Source organism: Astatotilapia calliptera, chromosome 12 (genome assembly GCF_900246225.1).
Source record: "Astatotilapia calliptera chromosome 12, fAstCal1.2, whole genome shotgun sequence".
Taxonomy (NCBI): Eukaryota; Metazoa; Chordata; class Actinopteri; order Cichliformes; family Cichlidae; genus Astatotilapia; species Astatotilapia calliptera.
In genome coordinates, this window is record NC_039313.1 from 37,533,246 (window position 1) to 37,554,864 (window position 21,619).

General features: G+C 42.3%; 1 long non-coding RNA gene across 3 annotated transcripts; it reads right to left on the reverse strand.

Annotated features, from left to right (window-relative positions):
* Positions 1–1,983: 1,983 nt before the first annotated feature.
* On the reverse strand, positions 1,984–15,146 carry LOC113033045 (uncharacterized). 3 transcript variants are annotated; one of them, XR_003273985.1, is made up of 3 exons: positions 15,115–15,146; positions 3,187–3,280; positions 1,984–2,850 (listed from the first exon to the last, which is right to left on the reverse strand). It is a non-coding gene; the product is annotated as an uncharacterized LOC113033045 (long non-coding RNA). The 3 variants fall into 3 exon arrangements; XR_003273986.1 differs by lacking the exon at positions 15,115–15,146 and adding an exon at positions 4,781–4,967; XR_003273984.1 differs by lacking the exon at positions 15,115–15,146 and adding an exon at positions 3,370–3,963.
* Between the last annotated feature and the right edge of the window lie 6,473 nt (positions 15,147–21,619).

A 21,619-nucleotide genomic window follows, 5' to 3' on the forward strand; every position in this document is an offset into this window, starting at 1 on the left:
CCCCGGGTCTCCAGTTAGATTGTGCTTCACGGCGTCATGTTTCGCTGTGACGGGGTTATTATTGGAGTAAATGGATGGCTGGAGCCTCTGCTCGAAGCGTCTCTGATCGCCGCGAGCGCGTTCATATTGGAATGAATTGACAACCCACAGCGTCACATAAAAACGTGGAAGGGTACCTTAGGCGTCAGCATGAGAAGTTAAGGGACGTGACAAATCGTCATTATTTTACGCGTCGGGAGTGAGAACGGGTTGAGTTGGTGTACGGCGAGCTGTGAGAGGACAGAGATGGAGAACGCACATTTAACTCTTTAACAGGAGATACGTTACGACTAACAGACGACTGCTGTCTACATGATGTCTTTGCAGCCCTTATGCTACATGTTACACAACTTTTCTTCATGCCAACAAGACTGAGGTGCCACATAGTCGACACATACAGCTGATTATGATGCATGTTTTACTATTGCTATGTTCACATCATCTGCTTGGCTTTATTACTGAAAGCCTGGAGATCCTCTGACGTGTGCATGGCTGATGTGAAGTATGATTAGTCCTACATGACATCAACAGCAGAGGCAATGAAAGCTTTGTTGTTAACAGGTTGTAGGTAAAGTCAAATGTCTACTTCTACACTTGTGTTGGGTAAAGTTCGTCTCACTGCAGCAGATTTATATCTGTGCTTTCACAGGGCGTGATGTGGAGCTCAGCGCTGAGGTGCAGGTCTCCTTGGAGACGGCATCCTGGCTGAAATATTATCATGCTTCCAAAACATTTCAGCTTTTATTTTGAAAGAAACAAGACTTGAAAACGAGTCCCCTTCTTCCTCTTTGTCTTTGTTCTTCAGAGGAGTGTCACCTGGACAAACTCAGGGCTGTTCTAGAGCCTTTCTTATTATTTGACTCCATAGAAATAAAACTGAATGGAATCAAACAAAAACTCCCAAACAGCTAAAACACTTTGCTTTATTCTCTTTTTTAACAAATACGTTGAAGTCCATCCACAACAACACAGCTGAGATCTCCTTTGTAATCAAGTGTTTACATCCTTTGTACAGATCTGCATACAAAACAATCATTTACGTCCCACAGAAGTCTAGTTACACGTAACTCTACAAGAACTGGTGAATGACAGAAACATGAGACACATGATCACAGGTGATAACAAAAAGAGAAAGAATTCATGTGTTAGTGATGTTTTTCAGCCCTGATGGCTCATGTTGGAGAAACAAGCTGAGGTACGTGGAAAGTTCACACACACAAGTGGGCGTGAGCGCACACACACAGAGAGAAACACAACTGAAGCATCTGTTTGCTGTTTCTGCTTTCATCATCTCTGCTGCTGTGTCAGGCTGGGGTCTCTCAGTGACGTGGTTGAGGTGAAGTATGACGAGTATCCCTGATTCAGTCCATCGAGACAAAGGGCAAAGAAAGCTGTTGTTAACAAACTCTATGGTGATGTGGCATTTAGCTCTGACTCTACGCTCTGCTGAATCCTTTGAACCTGCTGATCAGTAAAGCTCTACGTGCTGCAGCAGATTGACCTCATCTGTGTTCACAGGTGTGGACCTCAGCGCTGAGGTGCAGGAGACTTTCATTCAGTTCTCCCTGCAAACAGCATCCAGCCTGGAAATACTGTCATCTTTCCCAGAAACGGTGCTCTTATCTCAGAGAAGAAGTCTGATGTAAATAACTGCAATCAACATAACTGCAATCAATAATGCCAACACGATGACTGTTCATAGCTCCTGCTTTGAAATACTGAACTTAAACATTGACCTGATGAAAGATCACAATTCACAGTGGCCCACTGTCAGAATCATTCTGAATATAAACTCATCGAGTTAATCTGAACCTTTCTCAAATGTGCTGTGAATAAATGCTGCTGCAAGCCACTGTGGGAAAGCTGTGTTATTATCATGGAAACATCTGTGACACATTCACAGAGGACGAGGACACAAAGGGACGACACGCAGAGGCTGTGTTCAAGTCAAAAATCCAAATCTTTAGTCCTAAACAGGCAGTGGTTACAAACAGGAAGACGAGCAGTCCATTAAACAGTCTACAGGGTCAAACATACAGAGAATTCAAACAGCTATTAAAAACAAATAACTGGACACTGAAAAACTTCAGTGATGTGTGAGGCACCAAAGGGAAGCAGCTGAGTATATTCAATGAATTATCTTCAAATACAAAGACAGAAACTCCTACAGGCAGCATGCAAACTGAGCAGGATACACAAAGATCAGAGATTACAAAATAAATCAGACAAGGATTTCAAACTTACTGAGAGCAAGGCCTCTGTTACAAATCTGTCTAATAGAAAAACATGCTGTACAGATACAATACGCTCAGTGTTCATGGTCATTTAAAAACTGGCTCTACCTGAACCACTTCAATATTTTATGAAGTCACTGAGTCGACGATTTCTACACTTTGTTTCCTTCATTGCAGTTAGAGTGTGGCTGGTAAGGATGAAAACACACACAGAGCGTAAATTGTCTTTGTTAGTAACAAACGTCAGCAAAGAAAAGACAAAACACACAAACACTCTCATGATATTCATGAATCATTAGAAAGCATCCAAACATTCTGCTCGTGGACTTTTACAGTCTTATTTGCACTCGCTCATCTTCATAATCATCCTGATCAATACATGACAGGGGAGGCTTTGAGGTAGGCGGGGCTCTCTGCTGATGTCAGCATGAAAGGCAGGACCAGCGTCTGCCACATGTTGGTGAAACATCACAGTACACTGGCGTGGTTTCCTTTCCAGATGTTGGACGTTTGACACTTCAACGTTGAGGCCAACAAGAAGACACAGTTTTGGGTCGGGTTGCTGCAGGGTTTCTAACTGAGCAAAAGCAGAAGCACACAGACCAACAGGGATCAGATGCTGAGTGTTAGAGGAACATCTGTGCTGATCACTCAATGCTGCTGTGGTCTCTTGTTGAAGTTGGCTGGTGGGACAGTCTAATAGTGATATCCTGCCCATCGGAGGAACACTTTTAAAAACACATGCAATACTTTGTTTGTATTACAGTCACAGTTTATGTTATTTTTGTCCTTTAAAAGTGTTGCTGTACTATAAAGTCCTATAATTTGAGGCTAAAACGGCTCAGAGTCTCTCTCTCAGAGGATCTCCTTTGAAAGTGGAGACGGCTTTATCCACTGATCCACGTCACTTTACCTGGATGTTTTCTTTGAAGCTGGATGAAGACTCCTCTCCCTCACTCCTGCTGCAGCTGTGTGGTCCAGTTGGCCTCTGAGGTCACAGTCAACATCTGTAGCAGAAGAGGGGAAATAAAAGTCCAGGTCACCAAAACTGGGAGCTTTTCCAAATTAGAGCGTAACTGGACTTTTTCAGCCTTACAGGCAGATAGTCGTCTGAAGCTGCAGCTTTTTCTTTTTAGCTTTTTCCAATCTCTGCTCTCGGCTTTCTTTGAGAACATGTCTGCTTTCTTGGCATGGGTCTGTCTGCTGTTGGTGAAGAGACTAAATCCACATACTCGCTACTAAGATCTCCTCAAGTAGTCTCAACCAGATTACAGTTTAAGAGTAAATGTCTCCTGAGAGTTTCACCTTGGGGAGATGCTGTCTTGCTAACATGCAATCATGAGCATTAATCTATGAGGTGAAAAAGTAATTTTAAAAGCTCCAGCCACAAGTTTTATTTCATCTGTGTTTTGGTCAGAGTCCCATCAGACCTCCAGAATGGTGTCAGAGTGTTTTCTATCCACGTGATGAGCACAGGCCTCAGGTCCAGACCTCCACGGGCACCATAGCCTCTTTGGAGCTAATAGGTGCAAGAAGGTTTTGTTGGGATAGGAACTGAAGAGGAAACTGATGAGGAAGGCAAGGATCTTCTTCAGCTCCTCCGAGCCGGGACCTCTTTGTGTAGGCCAGCATTGGCCAGGTAGCCCTCCAGCATCGCTGGATGGCCGACAGTGGAAAACCTAGAGGAGTAGGAGAGAGGTCCCGGTGGCGCCTGTGTCCGGCAGCCTCGCCTCTGTCAGTGTGCCCCAGGGCAGCTGTGGCTACAATGTAGCTTGCTATCGCCAGTGTGTGAATGTGTGTGTGAATGGGTGGATGACTGAATGTAGTGTAAAGCGCTTTGGGGTCCTATGGACTAGAAAAGCGCTATACAAATGCAGGCCATTTAGGAGAGAAACAGCAGCTTGGAGCATGTCTTTATACTGTTTAGTCTTTAGAGCCACAGACTTTCTTTTAATGTCATTGTTCAGGATCTATGACTGATTATGTATTTATTGTATTCCTCCATTAGAGATAGGGTAAGAAGTTCGGCCATCCGGGAGGGGCTCAGAGTAGAGCATCTGCTGCTCCACATCGAAAGGAGCCAGCTGAGGTGGTTCGGGCATCTGACAAGGATGCCCCCTGGGCGCCTCCTGGGTGAGGTGTTCCAGGCATGTCCCACCGGGAGGAGGCCCCGGGGCAGACCCAGGACACGCTGGAGAGATTATATCTCCAAGCTGGAGGAGGTGGCTGGGGAGAGGGAGGTCTGGGCCTCTTTGCTTAGGCTGCTGCCCCCGCGACCCGGCCTCGGATAAAGCGGATGAAGATGGATGGATGGATGGATGGATGGATGGATGGATGTATTCCTCCATGACTGTGTGACAGCAAGTGGAACAAACCAGCTTCACCTTTGTTGATATGCTTGTAATTTTAATATTGATTAAATGGCCCATGAAATAATAGAAAGCTCATATATGAAAATGTATTTTAAGAAATAAAATGTTAATCTGAGTACAAAGGAGTACACTCACCTTCGGGTAGATGGAGGTGTAGCGAGCGCTGGTGAACATCCAGGCCTCCTCGTAGAACTGATCACTGATTGGATCCAAAACATCGATGGAGGATCTGTGTAAGCGCTGAGGATCGTCCTGATGGACAGAACAGAAGGAGAGTGAGACAAGTGAAGATATACTAAACAACACTGTGACATAAACTGACCCACACACAGTTTGATTCACAGGTGATTGACACATTATTGGACCACGAGCAATCTTTTCTGGTTTGACGCCGTCTTTGTAGCCAGAAACCAGCTCTCTCCTCGGCTTCCTCCACTACACGCTTCCCCCACGCCAGTCTCCTCCGTCACTATAAAGGGGAGAGTCATGAGCTCCATCACCCTCACCTGTGCCGTCCAACGTCCCGCCACCAGCCTCCACTGCAGCAGGCCAGAGACCACACCCCTGCCACAATAAGTAAAAGTATATCCTTGCTGTACCCTTAATGCTAATTGTGCTAAATTAACCGCTGCCTTTGCCCCTTTGGGATTATTCTTATGTCACTGGGATGTTGACCTTTGACCTTCACATTAGAGAGATGGGCAGACATAATTAGTGTATGAATTTTAAAGTAACAGGTAATAAAGAGAGTGTAGCAAATGTAGTCAGGTTTATTACTCTGTATCACACATGAGTGCCCGAGGGAGGCGGGGCTGACTGGGGAGACACAGGAAACAGAGAGACAGGGCTGACTCGACATGAAACGATGAAACGTGGGACACGGGAACAGAAACTAAACACAGGCTGAAATGAACACTGAGGGAGGGAGAACTAAGATTACTGAGAGCCTGATAAATAAGAAGAACAAAAACCAAGAAAAACAAGAGTCAAAGAAAAGCAAAAACACAAAGCATTGGGCCAGGACCCACTGCTGTGACATTTATATGTGATAAAAACATTAAAAACTGCTCAGATGTTGAAATCTTTCTACGTATACTTTAGGTTCAGCTCTCCAGCCTGGCATTTGGTTAAGCATGATTCAAACATTTGATTTTGTTTAACTGGTTTTAATTATAGTTACTTTTTGTGAACATTTGTTGCAGCATTTAAAAATACATCATTTATTTTCAAACTTTTATTTGATTTAGAGCATCATATTTGACCAACGTAAATGTTTTAATTTCATATAAAATAACTGAAACAGTGAACTAAATATCTGAAATCTTTCCTTCCTTAAAAGTTATAATCCTACTTAAGTTATAGTGCAAACGCTTAAGCAACAAATATACTTGATGCTAATTAATTAATATTTCCCTTTGATGTTGCAACTATGCGGTCACTTCTGTCTTTAAACAAAATAATATTTTCCAGTTACAGAAATCATAAAGTCCAAACTAAAGTGCTACTGTTGCTATATGCATTTTATATAAATCATGGATGATGGTCCTGACATGAAGGAAGAGAAAGTTACAGGTTGCATCCTTTGACTTTGTCTCCGTGCCTTTGGGCCATTTTCAGAAGGACAGATGTTTCTGTTCAATTCTTAAATCAATTTTTTCAAACACAAACACTATTTTAAAGCTTCTAGAGAGTAAAATATTCATGATAATTATAATAACAATAATAAAAACAAAAGCTCTCAGATCCATCAAACCAAGCAGCAGAAAGAACAATAACTGAAGAGAAAACTTTAACCTTGTAGACTTCATTATGTTCCAGCTGCTCTACAGACGCTGTGACCTCGAACTTAAGCAGGTCGTAACGTATGTGCAGCTCAATAACTTCATAATCAGACCCTGTGGTATTTAGGCAGCAGAACAACTAAGAATAACAACTACAAATAATGTTTTTAGGTTTCTGTTGTACTGCAAGGTTCTGTACAGGAGAACCAAACCAAGAGCAAATATTACGTCTCATTTACACCTGAGCACGAAGAGCCATCAACATTTAGCAAATTGAATCATCTTTGTTTAGATGCAAGAAGAATCATATAGAAATGAAAAAGTAGAAATAGAAATCCAGAGCAAAGATATCCTCTAATTCAGCGTAGCACATGAGCAGCTGCTGCGATTCACGTAAGCATTCGGCTCGTCGCTGCTGCAGATTTTTCTCTCGCTGTTCTGGCTCACAGCGCTGCAAACACAGAAATAAATATCCCCAAAGGTGTGAAAGGGAGCTAATTAGTAAGAGTATTGTTACTCTCCGCAGGAGTAGTCCAGCAGTAGAAATCAGTCCAATAACAAGGTGTGTAACATCTAGCAGGGTGACAGAAAAACCCAGGGTAACTTCTAAGGACCTCAACGTCTCTCTCACATTGCGTTTTTTAAACATGCTTCCATTTGTCACTTCAGTCTTTACTCTGAAATACAGGAAGAGAAATCATGGCTGAAACAATTTCTCATGAAACCAGGGGTGTGGTCCAACAGTCAGTTTGGTGAGGAAGGTTCCTAACTGAGAGAAGTGACCCAGAAGTATCTGTGTAGCAGCCACAATGAATCCAGATCATGAGCTTTATTAACTGATCAAAGTCTCTTCTTACATCTTCTGTATCATTCAGTTTGCATTGGTAATGCCCATTATTGTAATGCTTTTTTAAGACGAGCAAAACTTTATTTCACTTTGGGTTAGCTGGGATAAGTGATGGATGGAGGGAATTTTACTTCAGCCACAGAAATCCTAAACAGGAAGGAGGAGCAGAGTTACAGTGGATCACTATCCAGCAGGGAAACAAGGTTTATTTCAATTTCTTGGCCATGAGTGAGATTTACTGAGTGGGCAAATTAGGGAGACGACACCATCAGATCCCGAGCCCTCCATGTGTTAATCAAGAGACGGCTGCTGTGCTACATCCATAAATAATGAATAAATTAGGAGCTAAAGCTGAAAGGACAGTTTATTTGTACCATCTTCACGTGAACACATTCAAGAACATCACAGATGAAGAAACATTAAAAACTTCCACACTACATAAAGCAAGAAAAATAGTTTTTCTTTCAGGTGGTTTCAGAAAAACAGAAACATCAAACATCTCCAAGACTCTCTTTGAAAGAACTAAAAACCTTTGTTCTCATGGTCCAATCATGAGTGAACTCCCCGATGAAGCCTTGTGTGCTAAAACATGTCAGAGTTTCAAAGGTTAAACATGAGTTTCCAAAACGTTTTGCTGGAGAACAATGAACTATTTGACTGAGTTTCAATCATTTACAGACGAGCAAAACCAGGACAGAGAAAAAAGGACAAAACTGACTCAGTAAAACAACAGAAAAGAAGATCCCATGTAGATCTGTATTATGTAGAAGTTCAGCCCAGCAACCAGTTCAGTTCAACACAAGTTTAAATGATTCTATCTGAACTCTGTGGAGCCTGATCTCAAGCTTTTTGAGTCTGACACAGAAACCAGAGGATCTTTCTGTGTCTTCAGATTCACTGTGATCCAGTGATGGGAGTGATTTCAGCCCTGAGTGATCGCGCTGATGTTTGCACAGAGCAGACAATGAGGTGAATGTTTGGGCACATTGGTAACAGTGAAACAGTTTATTAGTAACGTGGGATCGTTTGTGTGCAGAGTATGAACTGAGATTCCTGAAGCTCTTGTCACACTGGTCACAGCTGTAGTTTCCTTCCATGTGCGTACGTTCATGCCTGTTACGACCATGTGAATGTGAGAAGCTTCTCTCACAGTGTCTGCACTTGTGTGGTTTCTCTCCTGTGTGGACTCGTTTGTGTCTTTTAAGTTCACCTTCAGTGGTGAAGGATGACCCACACTGATCACAGAGGTGCTTTTTAACCCCACTGTGAATCAGTTCATGTCGTTTTAAACCACTTGGTGTGGTGAAGCTTCTCCCACATTCTTTGCAGTATTTCAGTTTGTCTCCAGTGTGTCTACGTTGATGTACTTTTAGGGTATTTTGCTGACTGAAGGTTTTTCCACAGAGGTCACAAAGAAAGTCTTTCCCACCACCACAGTGATGACAGGGTTGAGAACTGGATCCATCTGTGTCGCTCTGCTTCTAAACAAAGACACAAAGACAGTGTAAGTCAGTCCTTCAACATTTGTATCCTGAACGTCGCCTGAAATAAAGAGCATCTCTGCAGACGTCCAACTACATTTGACTGTTTCAGTTAACACACTCAGTTTACTGGGCTGCAATAACTACAATACTACCACCATAATACTACAGTAATACTAAAATCATAACTGAAAGGAAAATCTGAATAATCACTCAGAGCTGCTTTTCCATGCAGTAGAATTGCTAACATGCTAACACAGTTTAATGAGCAGAGTTGTTCCAAACAGTCAGGCTAAAATGACAAGATAACAATATAAATACATACCTCACAGTAGCTGCACTTGTAGAGTCTCTTTCTGGTGTGGATCTGTTGGTGTTGTCTCAGGTGATGTGGAGATTTAAAAGTCTTCTCACACAGGTCACATTGATAAGGTCTCTCCTCAGTGTGGGTAAACATGTGTCGTTGTAACTGTGCGTCTGTTGTAAAGTATTTGCCACACTGTTCACAGCAGTACACATCATGTCTGGTGTGAATGCGTAGGTGTTTATTTCGGCTCTCTCTCAGGCTGAAAGTTTTTCCACAGATGTCACAGCTGTATGCCTTAATTCCAGAGTGGGTAACTAGATGCTTCTGTAAGCTGCTACTTTGAGTAAAAGCTCTGCCACACTGATCACAGCTGTACGCTTTAACTCCACTGTGGATGAGTTGGTGTTTTTTAGGGAACCCTTCAAGGAAAAAGACTTCCCACACAAGTCACAGCTGAACGGTCTCTCTCCAGTGTGGAGTGGGTAACTAGATGACTCTGTAAGCTGCTACTGTGAGTAAAAGCTCTGCCACACTGATCACAGCTGTATGGCTTAATTCCAGAGTGGGTAACTAGATGCCTCTGTAAGTGGCTACTGCGAGTAAAAGCTCTGCCACACTGATCACAGCTGTACGCTTTAACTCCACTGTGGATGAGTTGGTGTGTTTTTAGGGAACGCATCCAGGAAAAAGACTTTCCACACTGTTCACAGCTGAACGGTCTCTCTCCAGTGTGGATGACCTGATGCTGTTTTAGTGAAGCCTTCAGAGTAAAACCCTTCCCACACTCGTCACAGGTGTGTTTTTTCTCTCCCTTTCTTCTGTGAGGTTTGTCGGCCTCCTGAGAGCGTTGACTTCTGGCTCCATGTTGGTCCTGCAGTGACAGAGATACAAACAGAGGCAGTGAGTGAAATGCAGTCGTGGAACAAACTCAGCCTTCAAACTCCATTAACACTAGTTTTAAACCTGAAGGTGGAGCGTGGCACCAAACACCTTAAAGGTCTCTTATCCCCACCTGCTGGTAGTTCTAACACATTACATCCAACCTGCTGTTAAAGATAATTCATGACTGTTCAAACACTAAAATCATGCACACACACACACACACACACACACACACACACACACACACACACACACACACACACACATTATTTTATAATTTAGATTATTTTGTTGTTTCCTATTACATATTTCTATAATTTGTATAGATTTATACAGAATTATTCAGTGATAATAAATCCTATGTTTGTTTATTCTAAAGGAACCCCGTTAGCTTCCACAACAGATGTTGCTCGTCTTCCGTCAAATACTCACATATAATATTACACAATAAAGTGGATTCAAGATATCCACATAATTGCACTCTTACATCCACAGTGAGGTTTCACAATTGTTCAAATATAAGCAATCAATAATAATAATATCAATAACATTGAGGCACATTACACAAATTTCAAAAACAAATCATGTCTTACAATATTTACAACAACTAAAAGCTCTGTAAATCGGCTTTTAAGTGTTCATTGAAGTTTTGAATAATTCTCTAATTTTTTAAGGCAACTTATTCCACTTAAAAGTTGCTCTAAATGTAACAGTTTTACAAAACGTTACTTTTAACTCGAGCATTTACTAAATTGCAGCTTGTTGAAAACTGTGTAATATGATGATGTATTTCATCTGGATACTGCAGCTGAGCAGAATAAATGTGGTGTGTTTAACAGAATTGCTTTCTTTAGAACTACAAGTAAGCCATAGAATATTTTAGCCTGTACAGGAAGCCAAGAAAGGTTATTATGCATTTGATCAATATTAGTATAGTATGAACATCTTCACACTAATCTGGACGCCTTATTCTGGACTAACTGAAGTCTGTTAAGATCTGTCTTATTAGCTGCTGACCAAATGATTGAACAATACTCCAGATGAGACATTACTAGTGCATTAATGACATCTTTCATAATGAAGAAGTGATACACAAAGAGCATTTCATAGCCATAGCTATGCCTTGTCGGCAGAGTTATGTGACATTAGTGATGTTTGTACTTTCAGCGTTAACTTGGTTTTAAAGCCTTTAAAATATACGCCGTTCAATAGTCGACCTTAATCTGACAGAGAATGTGATGATTTTGTGGATAATTAAAGTCAGTCATATATCCACAAACACAACAAGCTGAAAGTCAGTGATGCTGCTCGGTTTGCAGTCCTGAACATCACGGCACAAGCAGGATTCACTGCACTGTTAATGTGAGCTGTGTTATATTGCTGCCTCTGTTCGGTGGTGTCGAGCCAAACGCACTTTAACGTGTGTTTGAACGAGCTGACGGTTCACTCGTTAAGCTGAAAGAAAGATGCTTTAATCACAGCAGTCACACATGACTCAACAATGTTTGCAGCAGTATTTGTAAAACCAACTGTGGCTTAAACAGTTCACTGCTTACTCATTTGCATTAGTAAGCATGTTCTGATTTTATCTGTTTTGATTTTATATACTGTTTTGATTGTTTGTTTGTTTGTTTGTTAATTAGTTAGTTTATTTGCTTGTTTTAATCAATTTTAAATCATGCTTTTTATTTGTTCTTGTTTCTAATGTCTCTGTAAAGCACTTTGAATCACCTTGTTGTTGAATTGTGCTATACAAATAAACTTGCCTTGCCTTGCCTTGCATTTTCACACTCACACACACACATCTAAAAATAGCAGCAGGCAGTCAGTGCATTACTGACTCGACACACAGAGATCTCTCACACCAAATTTTCTTATTCTATATTACAACGACGTCTTATATTTACAACCACTGTCAGATCTGTCAGCTTTAGCGCCTACCCAATTTCGACAAATTTAAAATAACCGCCCAGCGGATGAACTCCCTGAGTTTTTTGCGACCAATTAACCAGTATCAAGACTTTAACTGTTTCTGGCCTCATCTCTAAAGTCCCTAACACAATTTAAAAGCGTCAACCAACCCAAACTTTGCCTGAAGCTCTATTTTTTGGCATTTCCCAGCCAAGGCTTACGCTGAAGTATTAGGTTAAAGTTACACGCCCGAAGTCCAACTTCTCCTGTCCAAAAAAGCGCAGGTACCGTTCCAAACGGTAAGGAGACTCTAACTCCTAGCTTCATTCCAGGATGCCCTGTACCCCACAGTTAAGCCAAACTGAACTAACCCTGTTCGCCGACAGGTCAATGTCGCGCGTCCACGACAAGGAGGGAGCGTAACCTCCGGGCTCTGCGCTTCCTAGCAGACTCGAACTGCCGTTCTAGAATAATTTATAATACTTTGAAACAACAATCAACACCCAACAAAGTGTATGACTGAGGCAGGTGCAACCTAGTGGTCAATGGAGACTCCAACTCACAAAATGACCGCTCAGGTCCACTCTCATAACCAAATTTGGACTCTAACCAACAAAGTAACCAATTCCCTACCAAACTACTTGAGACTCTAACTCAATTTCTTTGGGACTTCAACCCAGTATTTAAACTTTTCCTGGCAGACTCAAACTGCTTTAGCAGACTTTACTGCTTTCATTTCTTCTTAGCAGAACTCTAACTGCTTCAACTCATGAAATTTTCATCAAAATCAAAACAGACATCCACCAGTAACTTCAGTGAGTAGACTTAAATTTTATCATATCCAATTTGGCACACTTTGGAAATAATTCAACAGGTAGTGCCTTACCTTTTGGATAAGCCGGCTTATGCCCACTCACTTCGACCACTGGAATTCATGTCTGCCCGTCAGACCACCTCAGAGACCACCAAATTTCTCCATCTAAACCTCCAATTCTCCCTCCTCAACCACCGGACGAAGCCCCCAAATGTTAAGGTTCAAAATTGAGGAAGGAGAGTACAAACCACTCTTGGTCCAGAAGCTCTTGGTCCAAGAGTGGTTTGTACTCTCCCTCCTCAATTTTGAACCTTAACAGTGTCCACTGCACCATCTGGAACTCTTCTTGTTTACACTCGTAATAACACAAACACTAAATCCTGCTTCTCTGTGCTGTTGTGTAGCAGTGTGTACACCTGAGACTGTCACCTGTCTGTCTGTCCTGCACTCTCTCTCTGTTTCTTTCTCTCTGATTGTGGAATAAAAGTATGAACGTGTGTTTATAAGTTACACTTGTGTTTGAATCCTGCAGCTTATCACACATTTGATTTCCATGTGTGACGACTGCAAGTGTCCAGAGTGAGGACAGACTGAGGGACCCACTGCTGCACATCATCTGTGAGGCTTTGCACCCCTGATGATCCACCAGGACAAACTCAGCAGTGTGTGAGGAAGAGGAGGAGGAAGAGCCAGCAGCAGCTGACAGATGGAGAGAATAGACAGACTGTTCCCTGTTTGTGAAGGACTGCTAGGAAAGTTTAACATAACTGTCTGTGCTGAATCAGTCTTATTAGGTAATGTTCAAATAATGTGATCATCCCAGTGTTTCCAGTGTGGGAGAAAGTACTCAGAGTACTCAGGGCCTTCAAGTTACACACTATGAAAGGCAGCAACAAGTTTAATGTTCAGAAACCTAAAGTCTGTATCAGCAGCAGAATGGAGCTAAAATAAATGTTGGTTTCAGTTCTATGAAGCTTTGAGTATTTTGGATCAGTAGCTGCTGTGTTTGTTGCATCATATTGCTGTAACTGTTTATATGCTTTATATATTCTGAGCTAAGTTGATCTATAGTGTTACATCATATTCTATAAGGATGTTATGTGTTTGTAGACTTTCTGCCCAGTTTGACCCATTTAGCAGACGTCAGCCTGTTTAAGGCTCTGATATCTATTCTGTGTGACTTACAGCAGTTATGACATGGTCTGATTTTCTCACCCAATAAAGGAATATTTCATATATCAGTCTACTCTTCATTCTATCAGACACAGTTATCACAGCTCGTACATTTGCTTTTACACATGTATGTAAGCAATGAGCCAAATTTAGTACCAACATATTAAATGAACAATATTTGTCTCTTATATATGATACATCTGTATACACACTGTCACAGATACTTGTCTGTGAGTGAAGTGATTAATATAATAACTATAATATTGGCCATATTATATTTACATTACCACAGTGAGATGACTTTAGTCTCATGAACAACATCAGCTAATTGTTATTTACAGCTAATCTTAAACGACTGTTCAGCACAGAAATGAAGCCCAACAATCATGTTTCACAGTCCTGTGGTCTCAGCCTCAGATACTCATCAAATCACACAGAGCTCATGTAGAAACAAATGAACTACATATGTTCTCCTTCATTTCTGTCAAACAAAGCTGTATGAAATGTTTCCAGCTGTTAGTATCATGGTTGCTAGGCAACCTGGGCAGCACGACGGAGGCTAGACGTCCCATTTCACGAGCCTACGAGCCTCGCACTTCGGCCTTAGCGGCCTTTGAGTACGCGGCCCTTGAGGACTTTAAAGCTGCAGAACCTGAATCGGGATACAGCCATGATGATCTCCAGCCTCGTGCTCGCCAACATTCTCACCTGAGTTAAGAAGACGATCACTGAAATGGTCTCAGCAGGTCCTTTGATGACAGCAATGAAATGCAGTGGTAAGGCTTTTTGGGGATTAAGTTCGTTTTCATGGCAAAGAAGGACGATGCAGTTCATCTGATCACTCCTCATAACATTCTGGAGTGCAGGCAAAATGCTATTATAAAAACTTAAGCAGCAACTTCTCCAGGTTCCAATATTTATGCAATTCTCAAACCTTTTGGCCACGACTGTATAACCTCTTCTGAAGTTTAGTGGATGTTATACATGGTTATGCTCAGGATGTGTCGGCCAGTTTCCACTGGAAACGCCTTTTGGTTAAACTGTCAGCGAGGAATTTGCATTTGCACTGTTACATTTTTATATAACTTTAATGCACATAAACAACAGCTGCTTGTTTCAGTGAAAATACATTGATGGCTTTTTAATAAAGTTGTGCAGCTGTAAAGTATTTTGTCTGCTGTCAATTCTATCGTCAGCTACATCGTTATGGCAAATGTTCAGATGTATATGGTGATAAATATCTTTGGTCATATGGTCCTGCTCTGTCTGTCACCTTCTGTGTTGAGCTCATTGTTTCCTCTGTAGTGGCTGAGCTGAGTCCAAGTAGCTGAAAATGTTCCTCTGCTGCTCCGTCAGACTCTCCTCCTCCTGCTGATCAGCTGGGACACAAAACAGATCTTTGTTAGGCTCCACACTGCACTGAAGAGTCAAAGTGTCTCATATGTTCATCTGACAAGTAAAAGAACACATTTTTGTTTCCCGAGGTGGGCAACTTGTTGGAAACAAACACAAAAGCTTTGAGCACTGATACCTGCCATTGCTGGCATTGAAAGATGCAACGCCAGCAATGTGGATTGTCAAGACTCAAACCAATCATCAAGCAAAGACAACAGGGATCATTTGTTTCTGTTTATTTAGCATTCACAGCATTTGTAGTTGCCTTCTGTGCAGGGGAAGTCCACGCACACTGTGTGGTACCGCCATCCGCAGAAGGTGCATTCAACCTCTGTAAGAGAAACGAGGTTGTCTGAGACTGAAATGATATTCACTAAAGAAGTGGGGATTTGTAAAACTTCAAGTGTATGATAAGGTGAAAACAAATACACAACTGCATGTCATGTAGTTGAAGGTTTTTTTTCTTTTGGAAGACCGGAAAACACTGAAAGTTACAAATTAGTCCTTTATTTATCCAGGTAAAAAAAAATCTCATTGAGATTAAAAATCTCATTTCCAAGAGAGACCTGGCGTCATGGCAACACAAGTCACATACCACACAGGTATATAACATTTAAAACAAACACAATATCCCAACATGTGTAACAAATGTATTGTGCTTGAAACAAATTCAGAATAGGTGATAAAGCAGCTGCACATGTGTGTCACGAGTAAATCTGGCTGTATAACAAACAGAAACAAGTGATCCTGCTGTCTTTGCTCAATGGTTGGTTTGAGTCTTGACAATCCACATTGCTGCCATCTTTCAATATGTTTGAATGCACCAGTGTAAGTGCAGCCACTCAGACTCAATGTGTTCATAGAAACAGGTGCAGATGTGTCACGAGTTCATCCAGCAGTAGCTATGGCACTTGGCCACAGGGGGCAGCAGTGGACTGACCTGCATTTGAGACTGCTCCAGCTGCTGTGACAGTCAGTAGATCTGCTACAAATTGCAGATCATATGCAAGTTTTGAAATGACATTATAAATATTCCTAACTTAGCCACGGCAGCCATGTTGATGTATTACCTATATTGGCTGAAAATGTTCATTTGCAGAGAAAAGACACAGGCAGACTGTGCTTACAGGATGTTACATGTTATTATGTGATGTTACTGAAATCATCATGAATAACAGGAGTGGTGATTCCTGTAACTTTGTGTATATAATTTGGCATTTCTTACTGATGCAGGCCAAAAATAAATACATAAACTGAGCACCTGATGGCTTTGAACTTTTGTTGTCCATCTTCCATTGGTTTGAATTTTGCGCTCCAGTACAAACACAAATCCCCCAACCCGAGGATCAGCACAATTAACCTAACAGACCTACACCTTAGTTCACAGATTCACTTTGTCTAAGGTTGATTTCTGGGATTTCACACAACCCAGGATTCAGATCGTGAATCCATGATGGGCTTGGATTTACATCATTATAAATGAAATGTGCTCTACTTGGAAGCAGCCGGCCCCGCCCCTTTTGACGGCTTGTGTGAGACTTTAAATCATCAAACTGTAAATTATAAATTTAAATTGTTATTGATCCTTTACCCCGAGTCCTAAAGTGTAGATTTATTTTCTTACTCTTCTTATATTTGTTGTTTGTTTACTTGCACCGCTGTAACTGCAGCCTCGTCGTCTCGTCTCTCTATATGCTGGACTGTCTGTAGCGGAGATGACAATAAAGTTTACTTTGACTTCAGCAGCGCGCAGGCGCACCGAGGGCTCTCGCGCTCACTTTATAGAATTTAGAAAAAACATGGGTGCAGATTATAAGTCTGTATCATAATATCTGTTTGTTGTTTTTATTTTGTTTTGCGAGTTGGTTATTAGATGCCGCTCCAGCCAGCCAGAGACTCCCCGCCGCCCCGCCCTCTCCTCCCTGTGCCGCCAGCAGCAGGCGCACCTCGCAAACGGAGGGCGCCCTTACTCCCAGCAAATGGCTGATAGAAAACCGATCGGTGCCTACGAATTTCCCAATATGCGCTGGCATGACGTCGGGGAAGCATGGGTACGACCGATTCTTTTATTTTTTTCTTGCCCGTGATGCCCCCCCCCACCACGATGCATTCTATTGGTTTGCACACTTACACACACCCAGCTGTGGTTTCCTGTTTTGCTGGACTCTGGAGAGCCCCGCCTTTAACGCTCTTCTCTCACAGAGAGCAACAGAAAACTTGGAAAAACTCCAGATTGACTGAACTCAGTTCAAAGTTACCTTGACACCTTTAGATGTGAGACGTAGTGATGGTCCGCTTGAAGCTGACGCTCCGGTGCGTGTGTCAGAAAGATCAACGCGCTGCTTCAGAAGCACCGTGTCGAGGCTTGATTCGTTTGGCCAGAGTCACGTGATCAGTGACGTCTGAAGCTTCCTTTAGAACGTACCTTTTTTTAAATCGAACTTTATTGAAACACAATGAGTATACAACATACAAACAGATGAAGTTTACAAAAGAACAGAACATGAACATACAGAACCAGGAGTAAAAAAATGATGATATGAGGAGGCGAAAAAAATCTACATATAAATATTGTTCTGAGAGGCTTTTTGTTGGTTGAGTCTGAAATTGATTGTATGTACAATTCATATCCTTATAAAAAGGCAGAAATATGGTGTTTTATTAATAAACTTACATTTATGGATATAAAATAGCTAAAAGTATTAACAAATTTTTTATAAAAAAACATTTATCATTCTTCCTGGGGAACTTAAAGAAACAGAATAAAACATTTTCCCATCGTAAAGAAAACTCCCTTAAAATATAGACAATAACAAAACTGCTAAATTCTTCCAGAATCTCTGTGTAGAGGAACCAAAAGACATGTGCCACAGTTTCTGGATGATCCCCACAGAAAGTTCAATTAGTATTTATGTCTCTTTTAAATGTTACCATATAGTGACTGGCTGGGTCACATTTATGAAGAATTTTATATGAGATTTCCTTCACCTTGTTCACAACTAGATATTTATGGGATCATCCAGACTGTCTTCCAGGTGATATCTGGAACATGTCGGTTCCAGTAAGATATTCTATATATGAGAGAGACATGATATCTTCTTGGAATAAACTACGTATTCTCTTATTGCTGTTACCAAGTTCCTGTGAAAAGCAGATTTTTCCCACTGCTGACTCAGCTGGATCAGGGAGAGTGACTGAGGCAGATATTGAGCTGTCAGTGTTTTTATATAACATTAAAGTCCCTGAGGGTATGGCACCAAGCACCATTGAGAATTCCCCAACACCACTTCCCCTGCCAGTGGTGGACTCCCTCAGGTGTCGGTGCGTTGGTGGTTCTTTGTGTCTGGGGGTGGGCGTCCGGGTACACACCGGCTCACTCCCTGGTGACCGCTTATCGGGGCCTGGAGCCTGGGGCTCGCTTGGGCCACTTTGGAGGTGGGGTGCCCCCGGCGTCTCGGCCTGGGGCTCGGTCACTCAGGCACGGCTGGCTGCCGGCGGAGCTCACGGGCGCGTCACTGCAACCCCCCCTGGCTTCTGCTCCGCGGCTGCTGAGTGAGCCCTTATCTGGGACTCTCCTCAGCTCTTTCTGGGACAGTGGCGCGGCTGCCCCTCTGTTGGTCTTCCTTGGTCTCTTGTGTTCTGGGGGCCTCTGGATGTCTCGAGTTTTGATCTCCTCCATACCTGCTTCATGCCCTGGAGGACGGGGCTGTGGCCCCCCCACACCCTCTAGCAGATCGTTACATGGAGAAACCTTTGGAATACAAGCATGCTGATCCACACAGGTATGCACACAGGTGTACACACGGGTGTTCACAGACGTGGACTACAGCTTTCTTGGCTGCTGCCTCAAAGCACATTGTGCGCTGTCTATCTTGCGTGCTGCACAATATCGTTTATTATTTAGTATCTACTGATATCTACTGCTAGCTAGTTTATTGTGATGGTGCTGTTTTTTTATTATGTTGCTCTTTGTTGTTTGCTTTCTCTTCTGTTTTTTTTCTCCATACAGGTGACCCAGGTGTTTTTTTTTTCTTTCTTCCCCCCCTTCTCACCGTCTCTTCTCCCCTTTGGTTTTCTTTCTCTCCCTCTCTTTCTTTCATTCTCTCTCCCTGTCCTATCCCCCAGTCATGTCTGTCCCGTTTGTAGCAACTGAAAATAAAATAAATTCATAATTATAATAAAGGTCAATCAAATGGACCAATATGGCAAGGCCATGATGATCCACTTGGTAAAATAAATCCGCTTGGCATCTTTCTTGGCCTTAAGACAACAATTCTGACGGCTATAGATCCAAACGGGACACAAAAAAAAAAAAAAATCAAGCACATTGTCCTAACCTTAACACCATAATGTTTAACAGTTAATACCCTCAAGTTGAAGGATAACCACCCAACACTAGAAGTACCCACTGATGTTTTCTAGAGACCTTTGAAAGATACACTCTCAGAAAAGATGTCTTACCCACTTTTTGTGTTCATGTATTTTAAAACACACACACACAAATAATTGAGCACATTATTCTCCAATCACGTTGCAATTTGTGTGCACCATTATTCTATTTTTAACTGTCATAAAATGATCATTGGTTTCTTTTGGTGTGAGAGCTGAGGCGAGGAATGAAACGAAAGAAAAAGACAGGAAAGTCAGTCATTCGGTTAACACTTAGACCCCCGGAGAGCAGTCATTTTGGTTTTCTACCTTAGACCCCCGCGGAGTCATCATTTTGCGTTTCTACCTTTAAAAGCCGGAGAGCAGTCAGTCAAATGCTGGAGTCATTCATATGTATATTAGGTCGTTACCTAGGAATTCTGGAGGGAGGGGAGTGGGGGTGAGTGATTGAGGGGGTGGGGGAGCTGCTAAAAGCTGTGAACTTCCTTTTGTGTTTCATCTTGATGCATTCTCAATCATCCAGGGAAATAAATCTCCAAAAGTCACCAACTTGGAGTGTTTCAGTTTGCCATCTTGGGGAGAAATCAACACACATGGGTGTATGTCCTTTGTTGCTGAGATTTATTGATAAAAACAGTACAAAAAACCAACCATTTGTACACATATTTACAAATAATTCAACATTGTCAGCAATCACTCACAATCCTGGCACTGCCACGGTATCTGTCGTCTGCATTTACCACATGTGTACCTGTAGCAGTGAACACATCGCACAGTGGCCTGATTTTTTTTGCATCTGTGTTTGACCTGACACGTGGCCCTTTTTCCAGGGCTCGGTGTGGAGGGTTCTGCCCGAAGCAACTGATCTTTTCTTGCCTTCTTCGCAGCTACATGAGAGTGAGCCAACTCTGTTGCAAGCGCCACCAGGAAGTCCACCCGTCTTTCCTTCGTCCCGGTGCATGCTTGATACAGCACATGTGCATTCAGTGCTGCCATGTCAATCATGTTATAAAACACGGCGACTGGCCAGCGCCGTGTTCCTTTGCGGACAGTGTACTCCCGAACCATCTGGTCCATCACATCCACGCCACACTTTGTTTTGTTGTAAAGGGTGACAGTGTTTGGCTTCCTTTTGGTAGTGTTATCAGTCTGAACCACGCCGTGCATGCTGCTAAGAATATAGACTGTCTTCTTCCGTTTGGCCGCATACGCCGTCAGCGTGGCAGCAGAGGTTGAAAACACCTAAGAAATAAGATAAATTGTTATTTCCATAGCCCTTTTACACACAATGAAACACATAAACATAGAACCACAAAAGACCTGCAACATACCTGAGTGGTGAATTCATTGCGATCTGTCTGTCTAGTGGATTGAGGAATTTCCCTGCGAATCTTGTTGACTGTGTCAAGGATGGTGGTTTTCCGTCCAAGAAGTTTTTGCGCAAGTGAAAGCGATGTGAAAAAATTGTCCGTGGTAACATTTCTGCCCTTGTCTAGGAATGGTTCCATCAGCCTCATCACTACATTTTCAGAAAGTCTCTCCCCAGTGGGACGACTGGGGTCCTTGCCAAGATATGGGAAGACATTGCAAATGTACTTGGATTTTAGGTCGCAGGCCACCCAAAACTTGATCCCAAACTTGTCCGGTTTACTTGCAATATACTGCAGGAAACTGCACTGAGTCTTTGATGGGAAAAGCTGTTCATCAACGGTGATATGTAGACCAGGGTTGTAGCACGTGATGCAGTTGGTGACAAATGATCCCCACACACTGGAAATTGCAGCGAACTTATCAGTCTTTGCTCGATCACTGCGGGTGGACTTGTCATCAAAGCGTAGGTGTTGCATGATGTCTTGGAAGCGGTTTCGTGCCATAGTTCCAATTATCTGTGGGTTTCCCAGGTTTGCTGACCAGCAGTCATTTAGAGATGGAAGCCTGCAAACCCCCCACAAGATCACAATTGCAATAAATGCCATTAGTTCAGGGAGGTCCAT